Source organism: Schistocerca serialis, chromosome 5 (assembly GCF_023864345.2).
Source record: "Schistocerca serialis cubense isolate TAMUIC-IGC-003099 chromosome 5, iqSchSeri2.2, whole genome shotgun sequence".
Taxonomy (NCBI): Eukaryota; Metazoa; Arthropoda; class Insecta; order Orthoptera; family Acrididae; genus Schistocerca; species Schistocerca serialis.
In genome coordinates, this window is record NC_064642.1 from 721,870,695 (window position 1) to 721,895,751 (window position 25,057).

At 38.4% G+C, this 25,057-nt stretch overlaps 1 protein-coding gene across 2 annotated transcripts in view; it reads left to right on the forward strand.

The window, feature by feature from the left end:
- Window positions 1–25,057, forward strand: part of LOC126482363 (histone-lysine N-methyltransferase 2D) — a 182,378-nt gene that overhangs the window by 12,951 nt on the left and 144,370 nt on the right. The gene's annotated exons all lie outside the window — the stretch shown is intronic.

Genomic DNA, 25,057 nt, shown 5'->3' on the forward strand with positions numbered 1-25,057 from the left:
GGAAGATAAATGAGCCTTTTCTCCAGAGTGAAAATAAGAATAATAATAATAATAAATCCCGTGGAGGCCCGGGAAAAGAATAGGCCTCCGGTATGTTCTGCCAGTCGTAAAAGGCGATGAAAAGAACAAACCACTAATAGGGCTAACCCCCCTTTTAGTGTGATTAGTAGGTTCAGGACAGAACTACAGAAGCCTCGGACAAGCACCGTCATGCTCGGGGACGACGCTTGAACCCTATGCCCGCCCACAATGGTAACGACACTGCTAGCCAACTGGAAAATGATTTAAATCCAAATAGAGGTGTTTTGCAGGATATGCTTCCTGCAACCACCCTAGAAGGAAAACAAAGACAGAGGGTGAGATGGTCAGATGAAGTTAATCGACACCTCATGTTCTGTTCTTACCAAGCAACAAACCTAGGAACCAACACAACTGGATACAGATCACAAGTGTACACAACATTTATTACCAGATACCCAGAATTAAAATTTTTAACAGAACAACGACTAGCTGATCAGATCCATGTAATAATCAAAAATAACAGGATACCCCAGTCAGAATTAGAAAACATCAAACAACAAGTACAACAAATACTGGAACAAAATAATGTGCAGTCAGAAGAAGAAGAAGAAGAAAATACAGTAACGGACTCAAAACATCCCAGAGCAAACAAACAAAGAACAACACAAATCAATTAAACAATCAGAGGAAAACGAAATCTTAAGACAGCCACCAGAACACGCGCAAATAGAACACAAAGTGACACACATGTTAGATATAGCAGAAAAATTTCAGCTGACATATATAGAAAACAAAGGCACAAATACAGACATTAGACCATTCTTGCATAGACCACCAAAGAACCTACAAATCGAAACAACAATAACAACTATCAACACTATCATACACAACAAAATAAATGAAAATACAACTATGGAAGAGTTACAACTACTGGTTTATATAGGAGCACTCACTACACTAAATATACACACTAGGCAGAGATCAGAACCAACCAACACACAGAAGGAACCCACAAAACCAGCATGGCAACACAGGATACAGATCAGAATAGAAAAACTGAGAAAAGACATCGGACAGCTCACACAATTTAAAAGAAATGAAATGTCAGAAAGAAAACGAAAAAGGTTAGGTAAAATCTCACAAGAAACGATAGAGCAATTAGATGAAAAGAAGCAGAAATTACAAGCATTGGCCAAACGACTTAGAAGATACAAAAAAAGTGAAAATAGAAGGAAACAAAACCAAACACTTAACACAAACCAAAAGAAATTTTACCAGACAATAGATAACACACACATTAAAATAGACAATCCACCAAACATAACAGACATGGAACACTTCTGGAGCAACATATGGTCAAACCCGGTACAACATAACAGGCATGCACGGTGGATACAAGCAGAAACAGACACATACAAGATGATACCACAAATGCCTGAAGTGATAATTTTGCAACATGAAGTCACCCAAGCAATTAATTCTACTCACAATTGGAAAGCCCCCTGGAAAAGATAAAATAGCAAATTCCTGGCTAAAGAAGGTCACCTCCACACATTCACATCTAACTAAATTATTAAACAGTTACATTGCAGACCCATACACATTCCCTGATACACTTACACATGGAATAACTTATCTGAAACCTAAAGATCAAGCAGACACAGCAAACCCAGCAAAATATCGCCCCATAACATGCCTACCAACAATATACAAAATATTAACTTCAGTCATTACACAGAAATTAATGACACTTACAACACAGAACAAAATTATAAATGAAGAACAAAAAGGCTGTTGTAAAGGAGCACGAGGATGTAAAGAGCAACTGATGATGGATGCAGAGGTGACATATCAAGCTAAAACTAAACAAAGGTCGCTACACTATGCATACATTGATTACCAAAAAGCTTTTGATAGTGTACCCCACTCATGGTTACTACAAATATTGGAAATATACAAAGTAGATCCTAAATTGATACAGTTCCTAAACATAGTAATGAAAAATTGGAAAACCACACTTAATATCCAAACAGATTCAAATAATATCACATCACAGCCAATACAGATTAAGCGTGGAATATACCAAGGAGACTCATTAAGTCCTTTCTGGTTCTGCCTTGCTCTGAACCCACTATCCAACATGCTAAATAATATAAATTATGGATACAATATTACTGGAACATACCCACACAAAATCACACATCTGCTATACATGGATGATCTAAAACTACTGGCAGCAACAAATCAACAACTCAACCAATAACTAAAGATAACAGAAGTATTCAGCAGTGATATAAATATGGCTTTTGGAACAGACAAATGTAAGAAAAATTGCATAGTCAAGGGAAAACACACTAAACAAAAAGATTACATATTGGATAACCACAACGACTGCATAGAAGTGATGGAAAAAAACAGATGCCTATAAATATCTAGGATACAGACAAAAAATAGGAATAGATAATACAAATATTAAAGAAGAACTAAAAGAAAAATATAGACAAAGACTAACAAAAATACTGAAAACAGAATTGACAGCAAGAAACAAGACAAAAGCTATAAATACTTATGCTATACCAATATTGACCTACTCATTTGGAGTAGTGAAATGGAGTAACACAGACCTAGAAGCACTCAATACACTTACACGATGACAATGCCACAAATATAGAATACATCACATACATTCAGCAACAGAAAGATTCACATTAAGCAGAAAGGAAGGGGATTTATCGATACAAAAAACCTACATTATGGACAGGTAGACAATTTATGAAAATTCTTTCTAGAGCGAGCAGAAACTAGCAAAATACACAAAGCAATCACTCATATAAATACATCGGCTACACCACTGCAATTTCATAACCACTTCTACAACCCTTTAGATCACATAACATCAACAGATACGAAGGAAGTAAATTGGAAAAAGAAAACACTACATGGCAAGCACCCGTATCATCTAACACAGCCACACATTGATCAATACGCATCCAACACATGGCTAAGAAAAGGCAATATATACAGTGAGACGGAAGGATTCATGATTGCAATACAGGATCAAACAATAAACACCAGATATTACAGCAAGCATATTATTAAAGATCCCAATACCACAACAGATAAATGCAGACTTTGCAAACAACAAATAGAAACAGTAGATCACATCACAAGCTGATGTACAATACTACCAGATACGGAATACCCCAGAAGACATGACAATGTAGCAAAAATAATACATCAACAGCTTGCCTTACAACATACACTTATAAAACAACATGTTCCCACATACAAGTATGCACCACAAAATGTACTGGAGAATGATGAATACAAATTATACTGGAACAGAACCATTATAACAGATAAAACAACACCACATAACAAACCTGACATCATACTCACCAATGAAAAGAAGAAATTAACAAAACTAATCGAAATATCCATACCCAATACAACAAATATAAAAAGAAAACAGGAGAAAAAATTGAAAAATACATCCAACTGACTGAGTAAGTCAAGGACATGTGACATCAGGATAAAGTTGACATTATACCAGTTATACTATCAACTACAGGAGTCATACCACACAATATCCACCAGTACATCAATGCAATACAGCTACATCCAAACTTATATATACAACTACAGAAATCCGTAATTATTGATACATGTTCAATAACCCGAAAGTTCCTAAATGTAATGTAACATATACCGTTCAGTTAAAAGGATGTCATGCTTGATCAAGGTCCGCGTCACTTTCCATTTTTACCAGACATAACGTCTGAGAAAAGAAAGAAATAATAATAATAATAATAATAGTTAAAGGTCAAAAAGTTGTGAAAGTGAAGAGGTACATGACTCGTAGTACTAAAGAAACTTTTGCAATTTATAATAGCAACTATACAACTTCACATAGTGGAAGACCAAAATTTTATGCACTGCGGCCTAAGTGGGTTGTTCCACACCCACCAAGAGATGCCAGTTTATGTGTGTACTGCGCAAATTTTGAACTTAGTGTGGTAACTTTGAAGAACTTACTGGAGCATGTGACATATGACACCTTGCTAGGGCATGTGAGGTCATTAGCAGTCTGTGACGTATAGTGAGAGACTTTTTTGTTTCAAGAATGTGGTGACTGCCCTGTAAAGGGAGGACTGTCTTTACAGCACTTGGCCTGGGAGACATAGCAGATAACCCTGCAGAAGTTACACGTGCGACATGGGAGGAAAATAATTAAGAAAACTGTGGTCTTTGACAATTTCATTGATGAACTTGGTAAATGGTCAGTGAAAGCAGTAACACACCAGGATCTGAGGAAATTGCTACAACAACACTTGCAGAAGTGAAAGGGTGTGTACAGGCTGAAGAACTATGTTTAGTGCTTCACTGTGATTTTGTTGAGAACTGGTCTGTAATTCTCCCACATGAAGTACAAGGGCATCATTGGAGTAATGGCCAGGTTTCAATTTTTACAGGAGTGACATATTTTCAAAACAAAACCACAAGTGTTGCAGTATTCCTGATGACACAGGACATGACTGCACATGCTTTGCTAGCAATGCACAAAATTCAACTACAGACAGGGGCAGAGAAGATCATCATTATTTCTGATGGTGTTCCTAGTCATTTTAAAAATCGTTACCAGCTGTTTGAATTGAGTAAGTCGCTTCTGCCAATTGACTGGGTATACAGTGCTCTATTGGTCACAGGAAGGGGCCTTGTGATGTCATAGGAGACCTGCTGAAGCACCATTCTACAAAACTCAATCCTTCCAGACCAAATACAGCTGCAATTCAGAATGCTGGGGATCTTAAGAGAGTCATGAAATCTTACACATTCACAGCCATCACACTTTTGTCCAAAGAGGAAGTCAAAGAATTTTGTGAGCAGAAAAAAGAAGAATGGTCCAAACAAACTACCCCTGTGAAATAAATTCAGAAGAGATATTTTTGGACTCAAATTGATGGGTTAACTCACATTGCATGCACTTTAAAGAGCAAGAAAGAAGAAATTTTGTTCGCTCGGCCAACACGTCAGAAACAGCAGGATAATATTCAGATTCACAACCTGAGGAGGAGGATGTTTGCGGCATGTTTGTATAACTGTGACTGGTGGACTGCAGAGATTATAGACACCAGTTAGGAGTTAAACAAAATTGTAGTGAACTTTATGCTACCTCATGGACCAGCTGCTGGATATATGTTTCCAGCTGAAGGACAACACCACCACCATCAGTGCTCACTTCCTGTTCACAATGTTTTGAAGATTGTAAGTGCTCCAGTTCCTTGGTTCAACAGGAAGGCTCTATATCAAAGGAAGATACTGAAGCAGTGGAACACATTTTTAGTTCCTTGTCTGGCTAATTTCAGTACAAAACAGAGTGCACAGAAGTTGTATAAATTGAAACCTTAAAGTCTTTGGACCTTTCACATTCATTTTGGAACCATTTAAAATGCTTCAAAAATGAGTCTCTTGCTCCTCTTTCAAAACTAAACTTATGTGAAATAAGGCTAGGTTTTAATTTTTATGAGCCTGTTATGTGATGATGTGGTAATAAAAACAGGTTTTATGCATGTCCAGTATTTCAGTTGTTTTTAAAACCTGTTCAACCTAAAAGTGGATTCTGACCTTGTCACGGAACATAGAGCTGTATGCTACTAATCAACTGAAAAAAAATCAAAATTGAATGTATTGGCATTTTTGGAAAAAAGATTTCCCGTAAATTATAAAAAAGTTCGAAATACAATAGTAAAAGAACTTTGACAGATAAGTCCAAATGGAGGATTTCTTTGTAATCATCAAGCAATTACCTTTCAAATAAAAGGAAATCCCCCAACAAAATATCTGGAACTGCTCCAGAGATACAGCATTTCAAAATTTTTTCCCAAATTCGCATCTTCAAAATGGTATCCGCTCTGTTATCTTTGGAGGACTGTATCTTGGAGCAGAATTTTTTTTTTGGAGAAAACAAAAAAATATCTGTTCCTTACGTAGTCCTTCATTTTGATATGTGCTAAATTCAATAACATCCGTGACTACGAAGGTAAGATTTTTTCCTAGCCCGCCTGAATTGGTATGTACTATGCCCAGCAGATTTTCTGAGGACAGTTTACATCTTTCTTCAAGAGTCTACCAGCAGTTCCGTCAGTATCTCTGTAACAATCTCGCATTGATGAAACAAACCTTTGACGTTTCGTGCTGCCCTTCTCCATATATGTTCAATATTCCCTGTTAGATTTATTAGGCATGCGTCCTACACACTTGAGCAGTATCCTAGAACCGGTTGCATGAGTCATTTCTAAGCAACCTTCTTTATAGACTGATTGCATTTCTGCGTTGCACTTCTGCGGTATTATACCAATAATCCGAAGGCTACCACTTGCTTTACCTATGACTGAACATATGTGACAATTGTGTTTCGTATCCCTACAAAGTGTTACAACCAGGTAGGTTCATTGATGTTACAGTGACAGGAGACCACATTTTTTCATTTTGTGAAGTGCACAATTTTACGTTTCTGATCATTTAGAGCAAGTTGCCAATCTCTGCACCATTTTGAAATCTTATCAAGGTCTGACAAAATATTTACACAGCTTCTTTCAGATGGTACTTCATTACAGATAACTGAATCATCTGCAAAAAATCTGATTTTACTATTAATATCGTCTGCAAGGTCATTAATGTATAACATGAACTGCAAGGGTCTCTACACACTTCCCTGGGGGACACTCGAAGTTACTTCTATGTCTGACAATGACTCTCAATCCAAGGTAATACGCTCTATCGCACTAAACTAAAATGATCAATAATACATACCATCTTTAAAAGTACAGTATAAGAAAATACTTAGGAAAGTCTTACTTGGGACAAAGGAAATGCATAACCCAGAATTAATAAGAAACTGAATTAACACAGCTGTAGCCACATGAGAAACTGTTAATAATACAACTGATAGGTAATTCAGGAATGATTCATTAATATGAATTAAACACTTCAGAACTGAAATTGCCGATTGTAAGACCATATGTGATGTGTTGAACAATCATTTTACAAGTGTATGGTCAACATATCTGAAATCTGTAATGTATAAAAGGTGGTGGGTAGGGGTTATGAACACACCACTCCATATATATAGCAGAAAAAGCTACTTTATGTACAACAGTTTGACCTGAGGAAGGGAAAGTCTTATCAGTGGGTTCCTGTGCTTAATTCTTAAATTAACTATGTACTGCATTTAATGACTAAAAGTTGACATAAGGAATATCCCTGCCTCTCGCCATGTCATTTGACCTGTAGAACATGAAAAAGAAGAACATACTACTACTACTACTACTACTACTACAGAAAACAACACTTCGTTATGATATAAGGACATATGCAGTGACTAGCTTAGATCCTGTCTACGATTCATGAAACAGAGGATAGTGATTACATCACAAAGTGGGGCATTGTGAATCCAGTTAACAAATTGTGAAACAAAATACTGAAGCAAGTAACCAAGAAATTGAAGCAGCTTTATCATCAGGGGAAAGAAAACTGGCGTTCTACGGATTGGAGCATGGAATGTCAGATCCCTTAATCGGGCAGGTAAGTTAGAAAATTTAAAAAGGGAAATGGATAGGTTAAAGTTAGATATAGTGGGAATTAGTGAAATTCGGTGGCAGGAGGAACAAGACTTTTGGTCAGGTGAATACAGGGTTATAAATACAAAATCAAATAGGGGAATGCAGGAGTACGTTTAATTAAAAAAAAAAGTGCGGGTAAGCTACTACAAACAGCATAGTGAATGCATTATTGTGACCAAGATAGACACGAAACCCACGCCTACTACAGTAGTACAAGTTTATATGCCAACTACCTCTGCAGATGACGAAGAAATTGAAGAAATGTATGATGAGATAAAAGAAATTATTCAGATAGTGAAGGGAGACGAAAATTGAATAGTGATGGGTGACTGGAATTTGGTAGTAGGAAAAGGGAGAGAAGGAAACATAGTAGGTGAATATGGATTGGGGCTAAGAAATGAAAGAGGAAGCTGCCTGGTAGAATTTTGCACAGAGCACAACTTAATCATAGCTAACACTTGGGTCAAGAAACATAAAAGAAGGTTGTATACATGGAAGAAGCCTGGGGATACTGACAGGTTTCAGATAGATTATATAATGCTAAGACAAAGATTTAGGAACCAGGTTTTAAATTGTAAGACATTTCCAGGGGCAGATGTGGACTCTGACCACAGTCTATTGGTTATGAACTGTAGATTAAAACTGAAGAAACTCGTAGGAATTTAAGGAGATGGGACCTGGATAAACTGACTATACCAGAGGTTGTACAGAGTTTCAGGGAGAGCATAAGGGAACAATTGACAGGAATGGGGGAAAGAAATACAGTAGAAGAAGAATGGGTTAGGAAGTGCAAAATGGCTAAGCAGGGATGGCTAGAGGACAAATGTAAGGATGTAGAGGCTTATCTCACTAGGGGTAAGATAGATACTGCCTACAGGAAAATTAAAGAGACCTTTGGAGAAAAGAGAACCACTTGTATGAATATCAAGAGCTCAGATGGAAACCCAGTTCTAACCAAAGAAGGGAAAGCAGAAAGGTGGAAGGAGTATACAAGGTGTTACAAAAAGGTACGGCCAAACTTTCAGGAAACATTCCTCACACACAAATAAAGAAAAGATGTTATGTGGACATGTGTCCAGAAACGCTTAATTTCCATTTTTGTTTCGTCCACCTATGCTCAATGGAGCACGTTATCATGATTTCATACGGGATACTCTACCTGTGCTGCTAGAACATGTGCCTTTACAGGTACGACACAACATGTGGTTAATGCGCGATGGAGCTCCTGCACATTTCAGTCGAAGTGTTCGTACGCTTCTCAACAACAGATTCGGTGACCGATGGATTGGTAGAGGCGGACCAATTTCATGGCCTCCACGCTCTCCTGACCTCAACCCTCTTGACTTTCATTTATGGGGGCATTTGAAAGCTCTTGTCTACGCAACCCCGGTACCAAATGTAGAGACTCTTCGTGCTCATATTGTGGACGGCTGTGATACAATACACCATTCTCCAGGGCTGCATCAGCGAATCAGGGATTCCATGCGACGGAGGGTGGATGCATGTATCCTCACTAACAGAGGACATTTTGAACATTTCCTGTAGCAAAGTGTTTGAAGTCACGCTGGTATGTTCTGTTGCTGTGTGTTTCCATCCCATGATTAATGTGATTTGAAGGGAATTAATAAAATGAGCTCTAACATGGAAAGTAAGTGTTTCCGGACACATGACCAGATAACATATTTTCTTTCTTTGTGTGTGAGGAATGTTTCCTGAAAGTTTGGCCGTACCTTTTTGTAACACCCTGTATAGAGGGTCTATACAAGGGCGATGTACTTGAGGACAGTATTATGGAAGTTGAAGAGAATGTAGATGAAGATGAAGTGGGAGATATGATACTGCATGAAGAGTTTGATAGAGCACTGAAAGAAAGTCGAAACAAGGCCCCGGGGGTAGACAACATTCCATCAGAACTACTGACGGCCTTGGGAGAGCCAGTCCTGACAAAACTCTACCATCTGGTGAGCAAGATGTATGAGACAGGCAAAATACCCTCATAGACTTCAAGAAGAATATAATAATTCCAATCCCAAAGAAAGCAGATGCTGACAGATGTGAAAATTACCGAACTATCAGTTTAATAAGTCACGGGTGCAAAATACTAACGCGAATTCTTTACAGTCGAATGGAAAAACTGGTAGAAGCTGACCTCGGGGAAGAGCAGTTTGGATTCCGTAGAAATATTGGAACATGTGAGGCAATACTTACCCTACGACTTATCTTAGAAGCTAGATTAAGGAAAGGCAAACCTACGTTTCTAGCATTTGTAGACTTAGAGAAAGCTTTTGACAATGTTAACTGGAATACTCTCTTTCAAATTCTGAAGGTGGCAGGGGTAAAATGCAGGGATCGAAAGGCTATTTACAATTTGTACAGAAACCAGATGGCAGCTACAAGAGTTGAGGGGACTTAGAAGAGCAGTTGAACGGAATGGATAGTGTCTTGAAAGGAGGATAAAAGATAAACATCAACAAAAGCAAAACGAGGATAATGGAATGTAGTCGAATTAAGTCAGGTGATACTGAAGGAATTAGATTAGGAAATGAGACACTTACAGTAGTAAAGGAGTTATGCTATTTGGGGAGCAAAATAACTGATGATGGTCGAAGTAGAGAGGATATCAAATCCAGACTGGCAATGGCAAGGGAAGCGTTTCTGAAGAAGAGAAATTTGTTAACATCAAGTATAGATTTAAGTGTCAGGAAGTCGTTTCTGAAAGTATGTGTATGGAGTGTAGCCATGTATGGAAGTGAAACATGGACGATAAATAGTTTAGACAAGAAGAGAATAGAAGCTTTCGAAATGTGGTGCTACAGAAGAATGCTGAAGATTAGATCGGTAGATCACATAACTAATGACGAGGTATTGAATAGAATTGGAGAGAAGAGGAGTTTGTGGCACAACTTGACAAAAAGAAGGGGCTGGTTAGTAGGACATGTTCTGAGGCATCAAGGGATCACCAATTTAGTATTGGAGGGCAGCGTGGAGGGTAAAGATCATAGAAGGAGACCAAGAGATGAATACACTAAACAGATACAGAATGATGTAGGTTGCAGTAGGTACTGGGAGATGAAAAAGCTTGCACAGGATAGAGTAGCATGGAGAGCTGCATCAAACCAGTCTCAGGACTGAAGACCACAACAAACAACAAAACATTGTGATGAAAAGGTAATTACAGCTGGCAACAAATAAAAACTATATGCGATATAGTGGGTGGGACCAGAAAGGAACATAAGCAGATAGCTCGAAAAATAAATGAGACATTCGTAACAAATGAATGTAATGTTGCAAACCTCTTAAACAAATACGTTGTTTGTGTTGCTGACAGCACGGTATTGTGAGGTTCAGTCTGAAGTTAAGCCTCTTTATAAGAAAGAGGATTAAGAGATACTGTAAAACTATAGACCAATTTCCCTTTTGCTTCCTTTTCCAAAAGAAAAATTTGAAAATGTTGTGCTCAAGTGTCTTCTTAAGCATCTGACTGCAACATTTGTTGTCCAAGTCACTGGTTGGGTTCCTTAAGGGTTTTGATATAGGGAAGGCTATTTACACTTACAGTGAGATTGTATTTAATACATTAGATAATGAATTAGAGGCCATTGGTATTTTCTGTGACCCGTCAAAAGCCTTTGAGTCTGCGAATCACAGAATTTTCTTAAGTAAATTAGAATATTATGATGTCACTGGTACTGCAGCAAAATGGTTAGAATCTTACCTAACAGGAAACAAAGGCTGTTGTTGCAAAGTACGTGTGGAGTAAGCAGTTGGTCTTCATCTGCTGAGAATTAATTTCATGTTGTGTTCGTCAGGGTTCCATTTTGGGTCCATTGCTTTTTTGTGTGTACATTAATGACCTCTCATTGTCACATTGCCAGATGCCAAGTTGTGTTTGCAGATGATACAAACATTGCAATAAATAGCAAGTCAAGCACAGATTTAGAAATGGCTACTAATCAGACTTTCACTGACATTGATAAATGGTTTAAAGCTAATTCACTGTCATTGAACTTTGAAAAGACCCACTATATGTAGTCCAGAACCTGTAAGGCATGCACAAAGAAGTGGTTGACAATGTTAAATTTCTGGGATTACAACTTGATAATTAATTCAGTTGGGAAGGGCATACCACATAATTGCTGAAGCGCCTAAATAAGTTTCCTTGCAATGTGAATGTTGTCAGATGTAGGAGATAAAAAATGAAGTTGCATACTTTGCTCTGTTATGTCATGGGATCATATCTTGGAGTAACTCATAACCGAGCAAAGGTTTTTATAGTGCAGAAGTGTGTAATAAGACCCATTTGTGGTGTCAATTCAAGAACATCGTATAGAAACCTATTCAAAGAACTGGGTATTCTAACCGCTGCTTCTCAGTATATTTATTCCTTAATGAAATTTGTTCCAAGTAATATGTGTGTAATAATGTGTGTCTATTTTGAACCAAGAGTTCAGTACATAATATCAACACTAGGAATAAGAACACTCTACATAAAGACCTAAAATCACTCACCTCATTCCAAAAAGGAGTCCAGTAATCAGGAACACACATTTTCAAGAAATTTCCAGCAACAATTAAAAACTTGATTTCATATAAAGCACAGTTTAAACAGAGAAAGACTGTTGTGATAAGCAACTCATGTACTGTAGATGAACATCTTAACATGGACTGTTTAGAGCAGCTTAAGTAAAAAGTAGTAAAAGTAGATTTCAGTTTTGACAGCACTTTGTCACAACAGTCAAAATTAGGTATTTTGTGTGTGATAAATTTATTAAAAGTCCATAACTGTGTTTGATTGTGAGAGTGTATTAATTCTGTAAATATTAGCTGTTCCAGTTTACGGTAATGTATTCACATATCTCAACAATATCCAGACAAATGATCAGGGAATTGAGAATTATATTCAAGTTTAATTTTTTTTATGTTATACCTTCTGACATGTTCCGCATCCACAAGAATCATCTCATTTTTGAGTCTGTGGAATCAAAACAGAATCTGATCTGATCTAATCTAAACTATTCCATTCCACAGGGGTCAACACTTGGTCCACATCCCTTTATATTTATATTTACCGTAAAGAAGACACGTTAAGTTTCAGACAGGTACAATTAAAACACACTTAACATAAAACTTTTGGGTACGGGCTTCATCAGCAAAAGAGATGCGCGCGCGCGCACACACACACACACACACACACACACACACACACACACACACACACACACACACACACACACACACCATTCATACAAGCTCACCTCATGCACACATGACCACCAACTCTGGCAGCTCAGGCCGGAACGCAACCTGTCATGTGAGATGCAAACAGCAAGCAGGAGTCTGGAGGGGGGTTTGGAAGGGGACGGGATAGTAGTACACGGGGCGGGGGGGGTGGGGGGAGGGGGGGGGCGGGGGGGGGGGTCGGGGGGGGTGGGCGCGGCAGAGATGAACGCTGTGTGGTAGCGTACACAGGGACTAGAATACCAACAGGTGCAGCATCAGTAGGTTGTGGGGCAGGGAGGTGGGGGAAAAACGGGCGAAAAAGGAGAGGAGTGGCCAAAGATGGACAGGTGTGTTGGCAGAGAGAGCGGCAAACAAAGGGGAGACAGAATGGGGAGGAGATATTAGGACAAAGGGGGTGGAAACTATTGGGTGGAGGGTGTGGGGCATATGTTATTGTAGGTTGAGGCAGGGATAATTACTGGAGTGGAGAATGTGTTGTAAAGATAACTCCCATCTGCGCGCTTCAAAAAAGCTGGTAGTGGAAGGGACGATCCAAATGGCTCGGATAGTGAAGCAGTCATTGAAATCAAGCATGTATGTTCAGCTGCGTGTTGTACTACAGCGTGGTCTACTCTACTCTTGGCTACAGTTTGGTGGTGGTCATTCATCCTGGTGGACAGCTGATTGATAGTCATACCAGTATAAAAAGGCACAGCATCAGTAGGTTGTGGGGCAGGGAGGTGGGGGGAAAAAAGGACGAAAAAGGAGAGGAGTGGGCAAAGATGGACAAGTGTGTTGGCAACGATTGCAGCAGAGTTGGTAAGTGACATAGCTGCTTTCACAGGTGGCCCGGCCCATGATGTGGTAGGATGAACCTGTGACAGGATTGGAGTAAGAGTGCAGGGTGAGTGAATTGGGCAGGTTTGCACCTGGGTCTTCCACAGGGATATGATTCTAATGGTAAGGTGTTGAGATTGGGAGTGGTATAGGGATGGACTAGTACGTTGTGGAGATTGTGTGGGCGACGGAACACCACATTTGGGGGGATGGGAAAGATCTCTGGTAGGATGTCATTTTTGGGCATTATGATTAGTAATCAAAGTCCTGGTGAAGGATCATGTTTCAATCTGGGAAGGGACTGGATGACGATGAGGGCACTACTTTGGTTCTTGGGGGGTGGGGGTTGGGGATGAGAGGAGAAATGGCTCGAGAGATCTGTTTGCAGACTAAGTGTGCGGGATAGCACCTATCTGTGAAGGCCTTTGTGAGACCCTCAGCATACTGAGCAAGGGAGCTCTTGTCAATGCTGTCCATCAGTGGCCAGGCTGTATGGAGGGATCTTTTTATGTAAAAGAGATGACAGCTGTTGAAATGCAGATACTGTTGTTGGTTGGTGGGTTTAATGTGGATAGAGGTGCGAATGGAGACATCAGAGAGGAGGAGGTCAACATTAGGAAGCTGGCAAGCTGAGTTGAGGAGGACCTGTTGGAGTGGATGGGATAGAAGGCATTGAGGTTTTTAAGGAACAAAGATAAGGTGCCCTGGCCCTGAGTCCGGATCATGAAGATATCATCACTGAACCTAAACCAGACTATATGTTTGGCATTTTGGGAGACTCACAATATTTGCTCTGGATGGCTCATAAACAGGTTGGCATGAGAGAGTGCGATGCAGGTGGTCATGGCAGTGATAGTTGCACTCTGGCCTGAGCTGTCGGAGTCGGCAGTCGTGTTCTGTTTCTCTTTTGATGATGAAGGCTGTGACCAAAAGCTTTGTGTAAGTGTCTTTTAAGTGTGCCTGTCTACGACTTAACGTGTCTTCTTTATGGTAAGTAGCAATCTATTATTTTCTACATTGTTGAACTTCAATATATATATTTTGGTATCATATGTTTTCTACTGGGCATTGCCTTTTTGCCTATTTGATTCTTTGCTACCTTCACTATTTCCTCTCTCAGAGCTACGTATTTGTGCTTTCCCCTGTTGAGTCAATTGTTGCCCAATGCTGCCTTTGAAATTATCACCAGCTTCTGGCTCTTATGTGTTTATTCATGTCCCATCTCTTTAATTATGTACCTTTCCACAATTTCTTCAGTTTTATTCTGCAATTCAAAGCTAATAACTTATGATCAGAACCCATATCTACCTGTCCAAGTGTTATGCAGTTTAAAATCTGATTTTGAAACCTCTGTTATATCATTATGTAATCTATCTGTAACCTCCTGGTGTGTCTCAATCTTTTTCACATATACAACCATTGTTCATAAATCTTAAACCAAGTATTAACAGTTACGAAACAGTGCTTTGTGCAAAATGCTACCAGACAGTTTCCTCTTTCATGCATTTTCCCCAGTGCATGTTCCTCTATTATTTTTCCTTCTCTTCCTACTATTGAGTTCCAGTTATCCACCTGAGTTAAATTTTTGTCCAACTGAATAATTTTCTGTAACTCATCATACATTCTTTCAGTCTCTTCATCACGTGTGGAGGTAGCTGTGGTATAAATTTCCAGTACTGTAGTGGGTAAATGTTTTTTGTCTTCCATGGCTGCCTCAGTGCCATCACTCTGCTATCCATAGCAGCTTACGTACATTCCTATTTTCTTATTCATTATTAGACGTACTTCTGTATAAACCCTATTTGATTTTGTGTTGATAACATTGTACTGAATTGATAAGAAATCCTTTTCCTCCTGCCTCTAGACATTTCTAATTCCCACTATACTAACTTCAATTTATCCATCTCTGTTCTTAAACTCTATAAAGTGTCCACCTGATAAGTATTCAGCACTCCTTGTTCTGACCAGTGGAATGTCAGTTTTGTTTCTGCTGATCGTCCTGAGTGGTCCCTGCCCAGATATCCAAATGTGTGACTATTTGTATACACTGAAGCCTTTGATACTGCCTGTCAACTTTGACCAGTGACATCATGCCAAGCCCAGAAGTACAATGCTGAAATGATTTCAAGATGGTGACCATAACATCATAATAAACCATTCCAGTGATGTGAAAATATAATCATCGTCATTCCACGTTAAGTGGACCAGGAGCCCTCTCTATCATTTCTGAATCTAATGAAATTTTATGAGAAGGTTCCACAATACTTCAGATGGATATATACAGAGTTTCAGCTCAATACTTCCTTCAGTTTCATTTCTACAGTCTCCATAGATAGGAGTCCCACATTTTGCACCACCTAACACGCATGCTGAAGTGTCAAATTTAGATAACAGTTATGAAACATACTCTTAACTTAAAAGCCCCTGCTTTTGCATACTTGAACAAGCTTTTTGCTGAATAAGAAACATTACTGATTAGATTTTTAAATACATCAGATGACAGCTGTACTTCTTCAAAAATGCCAGAAAATTTATTTTGTGGCTTGGAGAGCCCATATTTAACCAGACATAGATCATAATTTTATGTACAGACTCAGCCTAAAGTTGGTAATGACATACAGCCGTGTTGTCATCTTGTGCTTTTTATACAGTAGCCTGTGCTGTTTGGTTTGAAAATATATTCACCTAAAAAGTTAATAAATGTTTTGAGTGCCAAATTTTGGATGTTTTTGGGAGACCATATCTCAACTGTATGTTCTTTAATCCGTTTTGTCTTGCTACATCTGGAAACAGTATTGTTTAAATTTCAGAAGCTGTGTGGTTCAATTTTAGGCCCACCCGTGCTTATGGGCGAAAAACATCGCTCTGTCTTATTACCTGTCTTACACCATTTGTATGCTAGACTATGACTTTAATGAGTAAACAAAGTAAAATCAATGATAAATGTTTTTATGTCTGTAAAAATACAGTGTAGTTATGCACAAAGCAACCTCAAGCAGTTACCAGCAATTAAAAAAAAAAAAAAAAAAAAAAAGGAAATCCATTGACGAATTGAGCTGTATAGCGGAAGTAGTCAGAGCGATACCAAAAAATAAATTCTAAAAGAAATTGCACTACATTTGGAGGGAAAAAAGGTGTCAAATATTTTTGAGAATTAGGATTATAAACTTGATTGCTGTTTGTTTCACTGCAGCAATGTAACCCAGATTACTACCTAACCTCACCCTCGGAAACCTCAACATACTCAGAGTGCATTGTTTATGCAGTTACTAAGACAGCCACAGATAACGTTTAATAACAAGCCACTTACATCCTTCAAATTGTAAACTCAAGACATCACACGTGACTCCATGGCTCAAATCTCAGAATTGTAATCATCCACATCCAGTTGACCCAGAAATTGTATGAATAATTTCAGACATTAGAAAACACTGTCGAATATATTTCCAAGAAATTGTTAAAATAGTATTAATCTTGCTGAGTCTAGAAGAGTATCTACAGCTACAACTATACTCAGCAAACGACTGTGAGGTGCATGGCATAGGGTGCATCTCATTGTATAAATTATTAGTGTCACTTCCTGTTCCATTCATGTATGGAGTGTGAGAAGAATGGTCATGTGATTGCCTCAATGTGTGCAGTAATTATTCTAATCTTATCCTCAGATCTCTGTGTGAGCGGTTTATAGTATATCTATAGAGTAATCATTTAAAGCCGTCTGTCATCAAGAGTCTGCCATTTCAGATCCTGCAGTAGCTCAGTGACACTCTCCAACCGATTAAACAAACTTGTGACCATTCGTGTTGTCTTTCTCAGTATACATTCAGTATCCCTTGTATCTCTGGCGTGGGTCCCACACCCTTGAACAGTATTCTAGAATGATCACATCTGTGATTTGTAAGCAATCTTCTTTGTAGACTGATTGCATTTCCCCAGTATTATACCAATAAACTGAAGTAAGTTGTCAGTCTCTGCAGTATGTCAAAATCATATTAAGATCTGACTGAATATTTATGCACCTTCTCTCAGATAGTATTTCATTACAGATAACTGCTTCATCTACAAAAAGCCTGATTTTACTATTCATGTTGTCTGTAAGGTCATTAATATACAACATGAACAACAATGGTCCCAACACACTTCCCTGAGGCAGTTACTTCTACATCTGATGAGGACTCTCCATCCAAGGTAACATGTTGTGTCCTCCCTACTCCTGTCAGGAGTGAGGTTCCTAACTATCTGTTCTCAGTAGTGTTCAGAGAAGGCATGTAGTAAAGTTTCACAGGATGTTGTATCACATCCACTTCTAACAAAACTGTAATTTTCTCAGTTAATTGTTGTATGATTAAAGCCTCCACCAATGATTACAGTATGATTGGGGAATTTACAGGCAAGTGAACTGAGGTTTTCTCTGAAGTTTTCAGTTACATCAGATGAGTCTGTCAGGTGATAGAAGGATCGAATTATCATTTTATGCCTATTCCTGATGCTGAGTCTTGCCCAAACAGTGTCACATGCAGCTTCAATTTCTATCTCAATGGGTTAGAGTTTTTTATCTACTACGACAAATACACCACCTCCGTTTATCATTTAGCTGTACAGTTAAATTTTCTGCAGAAATCTCGTTGTTATTAGTTTCAAGTTTCAGCCAGCTTTCTGTACCCTGTATTAAGTGTGCTTCATTGCTTTTCATGAATGCTTCTAACTGTGGCACTTTGTTGTGAATTCTTCAGCAGTTTACCATTAGGATTTAATACTCTCACATGTGGGAGTCATTTATTTCGATCTTACACTGATACTTTTAGGTTTCCTACAGTTATAGTTATCTGGATTGGATGGAGAGTAGCCTAATATAAAAACCCCTTGTGTGCACCCCATACACAGCTACCAGAGTAGCAGCCTCTGAGGTGTAGTGCACACCTGACGTATTAGGGGACCGTACAGTTCTCAACCCTATGGTGCAAGTCTCAGAAGTTGCAGCCTAGCATGTGACAAAACTTTTGAAATTTCTAGTTCAGTCCTTCTACTCAACTCAGAACCAAAGGGCCATGATCAGTTCTGGGGACAATGCTGCAAATTGTGAGCTTCGTTGAAACTCTTGAAATTCTTTTAAGCTTCAGGAGCTGTGTAGTTTAATTTTAGATCCATGCCTGGTTCTGAATGAAATGACTCCCAAAAGATTTTGTAAATTCATTACTAATGGTTTTACAGCTTTATTATTGTTCAAGTTTTTCATTGTTAAAATATTACCAGATTGTTTTTACACCATTGTTGAATTTTTCTTTGAAACCGTCAGTTCGTCTCTGGTGTTGTTATGATTAACTTGCTCTTTGAAAGTTTTATGACTGAACTAATTAGTGTTTTGTGAAATGAACCAAATTGTAAGCATCAATTTCTATTGTGGTAAAAGTCAGCTTAAGCCAGTGAAAGAAATGAATTTTGGGTTGACTTTACAAAAAATACCCTTTGTTCGTACCATGATGCCCAGCTAGCAACAAAATTTTAATTTCTGCAAAATATATGCTGTGAACCTTTTGGGAAAAACAAGTATAAGGTTAAGAGGAGTTAACAGTCAATTGAAGTTTCTCATCATGCAAACAATATGGTAGTGATTTCGGCTTCTCAAAATGTTATACCAGGGCAAATTGGTTTGTCACAGTTGGTGCTGCTGGTTCACACTCAGTTTGTGTATGTGTATACACCAAAATGCCAAACTGGTGATGGCTGCGAGCCTATCAAGGATGATAACTACAAGGAACTGTTCAAGAAAATTGTGTGCTGTTTGGAATCAAAAGACTGCATGTTGTAACAATGTGAACAGTGTCTTGGAAAACTTGACTTGAAGCTTATTTGGTTGATGTTTTCAAAGAAATGGTGGAATACAATGTGTCCATACTGACAAGACTGACCTAGAGACATGTAATGCAACAGTAGAAAAACGGTTCTAGAAATTCATGGCCTGATAAGCCACCATTTCACTTCAAATCACCAAAGTTCATATCAGAGGCACCTGAAAGAAAATCTTGAAGATGTTTAAATGATCATTTTGTGATGGATTTTGCTGAGAAAGTATTCATTTGTCATTCAAGATGTTCAAGCTTTCATTGGAAGAAGAACCAAGCTACATTACATCCATTTGTGGTTTCCTTTGGTGGAAGAGAACTATAGGATATCAGCTTCTGTATTATTAGTGACTGCCTCTGTCATGATACCATTTTAGCTCATAATGAGGCTGGTTAAACAATTGAAGATAACGATAGGAAAAATAAAATACATTCTTTACTTTAGTTATGGATGTGCTGCCTAATACGAGAATTTTCTCAATTTATACCTGCACGAAAACAACTTGGTGGCTGCTGAGTGAATTTTTTGGGAACCATCCCTGGAAAATCTCCTTGTGTTGGAATTGGAGGAACAGCTAAAACACTGGCACCTGATGCTAGTTAGCAGACGCCTATAGATAACCAAATATTGATGCCAGTTGATCTGTTTCAAGTTCTGCAATGCCAGCATTTCAGGCATCATCTTTTTTATGTTATGCAGAAAGAAATTGAACAACTTGCAATTGATCAGGAGAGAAGGTTTACCAAAGGTCACACAATTGCTGGGACAAGAGAAAATCACCAGTTCAATTCCATTGGTTTCTACAAGATCAGAGTAAGCTGCTGCACCATTAACAGTTAATGCATTTGAAGCAGATGAAGAAATTCCAGCTATTTCATTTACAGCATTACAACCTGGCATTGATGTTATATGACGATGTTTGGTGGGAGGGAAATATATGTGAAGTTTCATTGGAACAAAAAGATGCCTTGGCCAGCTTGATGCATCCCCATGGTCCTGCATAATCTTTCCAAAGGCCATCTATTAAAGATACTTGCCAGATTCCAGAGCAACACATTTAAAATGATAAAACCACGAACAACATTATTAGGAAGGTGGTACATTTATACAAATTCTAAACAAGACAGTATTGGCAGTTTATTCAGTCTAAAGCAGAAAAGAATTGTTCCAGTGGTATGGAGTGTTTAAAGTTCTAATTTTCTGCATTTTCAGAGTGCTAATTGCTTGTATTTTATTTGTAAATAATTGTACTTGTATTTTAATTGATGTTATAGCAATTTTTGCTGATTTTACTGTCTGTGTACTCGTGAATGTCACATTCTAGCAAAGCATGTCCATAAGCAGGCCTGACCTTATCGACAGTGCCAGTATGAAGATAGAGATTAGTGAATATGATGTTAATCATTAATAATGATGGTTACTAAAGTTAATAAATCAAGAGGGCTAGGAGAGTGTTTTTGCTAGAAGGGGCAAATAAGCAGTTGTTAGCATCCCACTTCGGAAATGGATGGGCGTCATTTAGTTACAGTATCATAGGAAATGGATGGACGTCATTTAGTTACAGTATCATTGATTTAGAGGAATTATTGGCAAAGTTTAAGTGGATTGTAAATTGTGCACGGAGGAGTGTGTGTTTAGTAACTGGATTAAGGATTGAAAAGGCCCACTATGGTTTAATTATAAAATTCAAAAATCACTGAGGAAGTAGAGACAGTTGCACTCTCAATTCAAAAAGAATGCGCAAATGATGACAGCCAAAAGTGAGTTAAAATTCATGTGACAGTAAAAAGATCAATGCAAAAAGCACCGTCAGATCTTGGCAAAAGATCTTGCGAAGAACCCAAGAAAATTCTGGTCCTATATAAAATCACAGGGGAATAAAAAATAAAGTAGATGAGCTGTTAGTGTGGTTGGATGATCTCAAAAATAAGAATGAGTTTGATATAGTTTGTCTCTCTGAACACCATGTAACTGGGGGAATGGAAAGTGTAAGTATAAATGGTATAATTTAGCATCTTTCACTTGCAGATCTATTATGGATAAACAAGTGTATAAATACAAACTGTAGAAGTAGGCAAATTCTGTGTCTATCAGCACTTTGAAGTTTGTTTATGTGAACATGTAGTGTTGATATTAGCAACCGTGTACAGGTCCCTGTTAGAAGATTAGGAGTTATTCATAAAAATGTTTGTCTCCCTATTATGCCATTGTCAGACAAAAAGAAGTAGTAATTAACCTGTGGCAATTTCAGTGTAAACTTTCTAAGCAATTCTGTTAGGAAAAGTGAACTAGAAGTGTTATTAATGACATACGTTATCAGGAGAAACAAAACTGGCGTTCTATGGATCAGAGTGTGGAGTGTCAGATCCCTTAATGTGGCAGGTAGGTTATAAAATTTAAAAAGGGAAATGGATAGGCTGAAGGTAGAAATAGTGGGAATTAGTGAAGTTTGGTGGCAAGAGGAACAAGACTTCTGGTCAGGTGAATACAGGGCTATAAATACAAAATCATACATGGGTAATGCAGGAGTAGGTTTAATGAGGAATAATAAAAAAAAAAAAAAAAAAAGGAATGAGGATAAGCTACTATGAACAGCATAGTGAATGCATTATTGTAGCCAATATAGACACGGAAGCCCACGCCTACCACAATAGCACAAGTTTATGTACCAGCAACTAGGTTCTGCAACTTTTGCAATCTGAATAATTGCCGATTTTGAGGGTATAGAAATTAGTAAGCAAATATGCTTCGCATACTTTCACTCTCTGATGCCATACGGAATAATATTTTGGGGTAATTCAACACTTAGGCAAAAAGTATTCACTGCTCAAAAGAAAGTGTTTAGAACAATGTGTGGGGCTTTTAGTCACCCATCTTGTAGGCACCTGTGTAAAAGGTTAGGAATTCTTACAGCAGCATCACAGTATATTTACTCAGTAATGAAATTTGTACTCAATAACATGGACCACTTTAAAAACAACAGTGACATTCATGATTATAATATCGGAAGAAAGAAAGGCGTACACTGTCGTCTACTTACCTATCTTTGGCACAGAAAGAGGTAAAATATGCTGCTGTAAAACTTGTCGATAAATTATTAGATGAAATAAAATATCAGGCAGCCAGCAGTAATAGTTTCAAAAATAAATTGAAATCAAGACTCCTTGACATCTCCTTCCACACTATAGATGAATTCTTGAATAGGAATAAATAAATATATAGGTATAATATATGCATTTTGTGCCATTATGGGAATGGGGTAGATAATAAAAATTTTAAGCTTGCCCTTTAAAAAAGAACAACCACCATGATTCAAGTGTGGATTTCTTATGCAGTTGACACGTTCCACATCATAACAGTTACCGTTAGATTGATCAATTGAACACGTAACTAAGCTACCTATAGTCATTTGTTTTTGCCGACACTTCAACACTTGACAAAATTGTGACGTAGCATTGCCATCAAATAAATTTGTAGCACATGTAGCCACTGCTTTATTGGGGTGATGATTTTCAATGTATGATGCAACTGATTCCCATGCTTTCATTGTTTCTCTTATTGCACCAGAAAATTGCTGCTTTGCTGTTGCCTCCTCCTCCTCCTCCTCTGAAGAACTTACTGCCGTTGAACACGCTGCAACTCCATAAGCTCTTCAGTAGTCATTCCTTAACTGTGATCTTCCGCAAGCTCATTGATATCATTATTATCCACTTCCAGTCTCATGCTCTTGGCCAAAGACACAATCTCATTGATTACAGGCTCCACGGAGACTGACTCAAATGCCTCAGAGTCACATTCATCAATGCACTTCGGCCAAAGTGTCTACCGAGCAGAAGTGCAAGAGTTCTCTTAGTAACTCCTTCCCACGACTTTTCGGTATCTTGACGCAGGCAATGATGTTGAAGTGATACGTCCAAAATTCCCTCAGACTAAGAATGGTAGCTTGAGTCAACTCAAAACAATGATCAAAGAGTATTTTAGTGTAGAGCTTCTTAAAGTTAGGAATAATCTGCTGGTCCAAATGCTGGAGTAATGGAGTGGAGTTGGGAGACAGAAATTGGATCCTGACTAATTGAAATTCTTCGAGGAGGTTGTCTTGTAGGCCTTTAAAATGGGCAGGAGCATTGTCCATGACGAGCAAGACATGGGGTGGCAGATTCATTTCAAGCAAATACTTTTTCACCAAATTACCAGACACTTCATTGATCCAATCACAAAAAGATCATGTGTCGCCCGAGCTTGTTTTGGACCTCCACATCACGTTTAACCTGCCCTTCTGAACTTTACACTTCTTGAAGGCTCGTGCAGTTTCTAAATGGTAAACAAGCAGCAGTTTCATTTACAAATCGCCTCTTGCATTGGCACAGAATACCAGAGTGAGGCGGTCTTTAATTGGCTTGTGACCTGGCAATGCATTCTCCTATGTTGTTGTAAAGGTACGCTTCGCCATCTTTTTCCAGATTAGGACCCATCTCGTCACAATTAAAAACATGTTGCGGCAGATAACACTCAGAATCTACGAGCATCTTGAAGTTCCTGATGAAGATCTCTGCTCCCTTTTTCTCTGAGCTGGCTGCTTCGCCATGCTTCACAAGGCTGTGGACGCCCATTATTCTCTTAAATTTCTCGAACCATCCACAGCTTCCCTTAAACACTTTCGGCCGTTGATGACACTGGCGTCAGCCTAAAAAGTCACTCTCACTTTCTCACAAATGATGTTCTCATTAATATGGTCGCCCTGCAATAGCTTTTCATTTATCCATATAAGGAGCAACTTTGCTACATCATCCGTAATACAAAACCGTTGTTTAGATACTCCTGTCACTCCGTTTGAAACTCCTATCTCCTTAATTATGTCTTTGTTCTTGAGGATAGTGCAAATAGTTAATGTAGACCGATTGTATGTGCGCGCTATATCAGCAACGCTCACGTCAGATTTGTGTTTTCAGTGACGTAACGTTTCATTTCCAAGGTAATTTTCTTTCTCTTGTGAGCGTCTTTTTGCGGCTTTATCTTCAGGGATATTTCTACTAGACTGCAGTACGTACTGAAGACATTGTACGTATGCTGCTGCTGGCAATGAAAGGTGTTCATATTGTTGGTTTCCCCCGCCACGGTAGGTGCTCTTTAAGCCGTATTTACAAATTAATTTGCGCTTTGATTGTAAAGTGACTCATTCCACATCAGTACTTTTTATCATGCAAAATGACTCATGGAACATGAAACTAACTGACTAATTAACTAATGAACTAAGTAACTAACCACATATTGCGATCGGAGCTATGTGAGCAGCTCGAAGACTTATTACGTAATAGCATCCTATGCATTGTCCTCAGTGCTAAGTGTTCATCATAGTGAAGGATATTGTCAGGAGTGCTCCTGGGACCATGTTTATTGTCTGTATACATAAAAAATCTGGTGAATAGGGTGACGCTATAGGATACAACAAAGTATTATTACTGAATGACTGTAGAAGGATGTAGGACGGGTTAGACAGAATTTATATTTAGTGT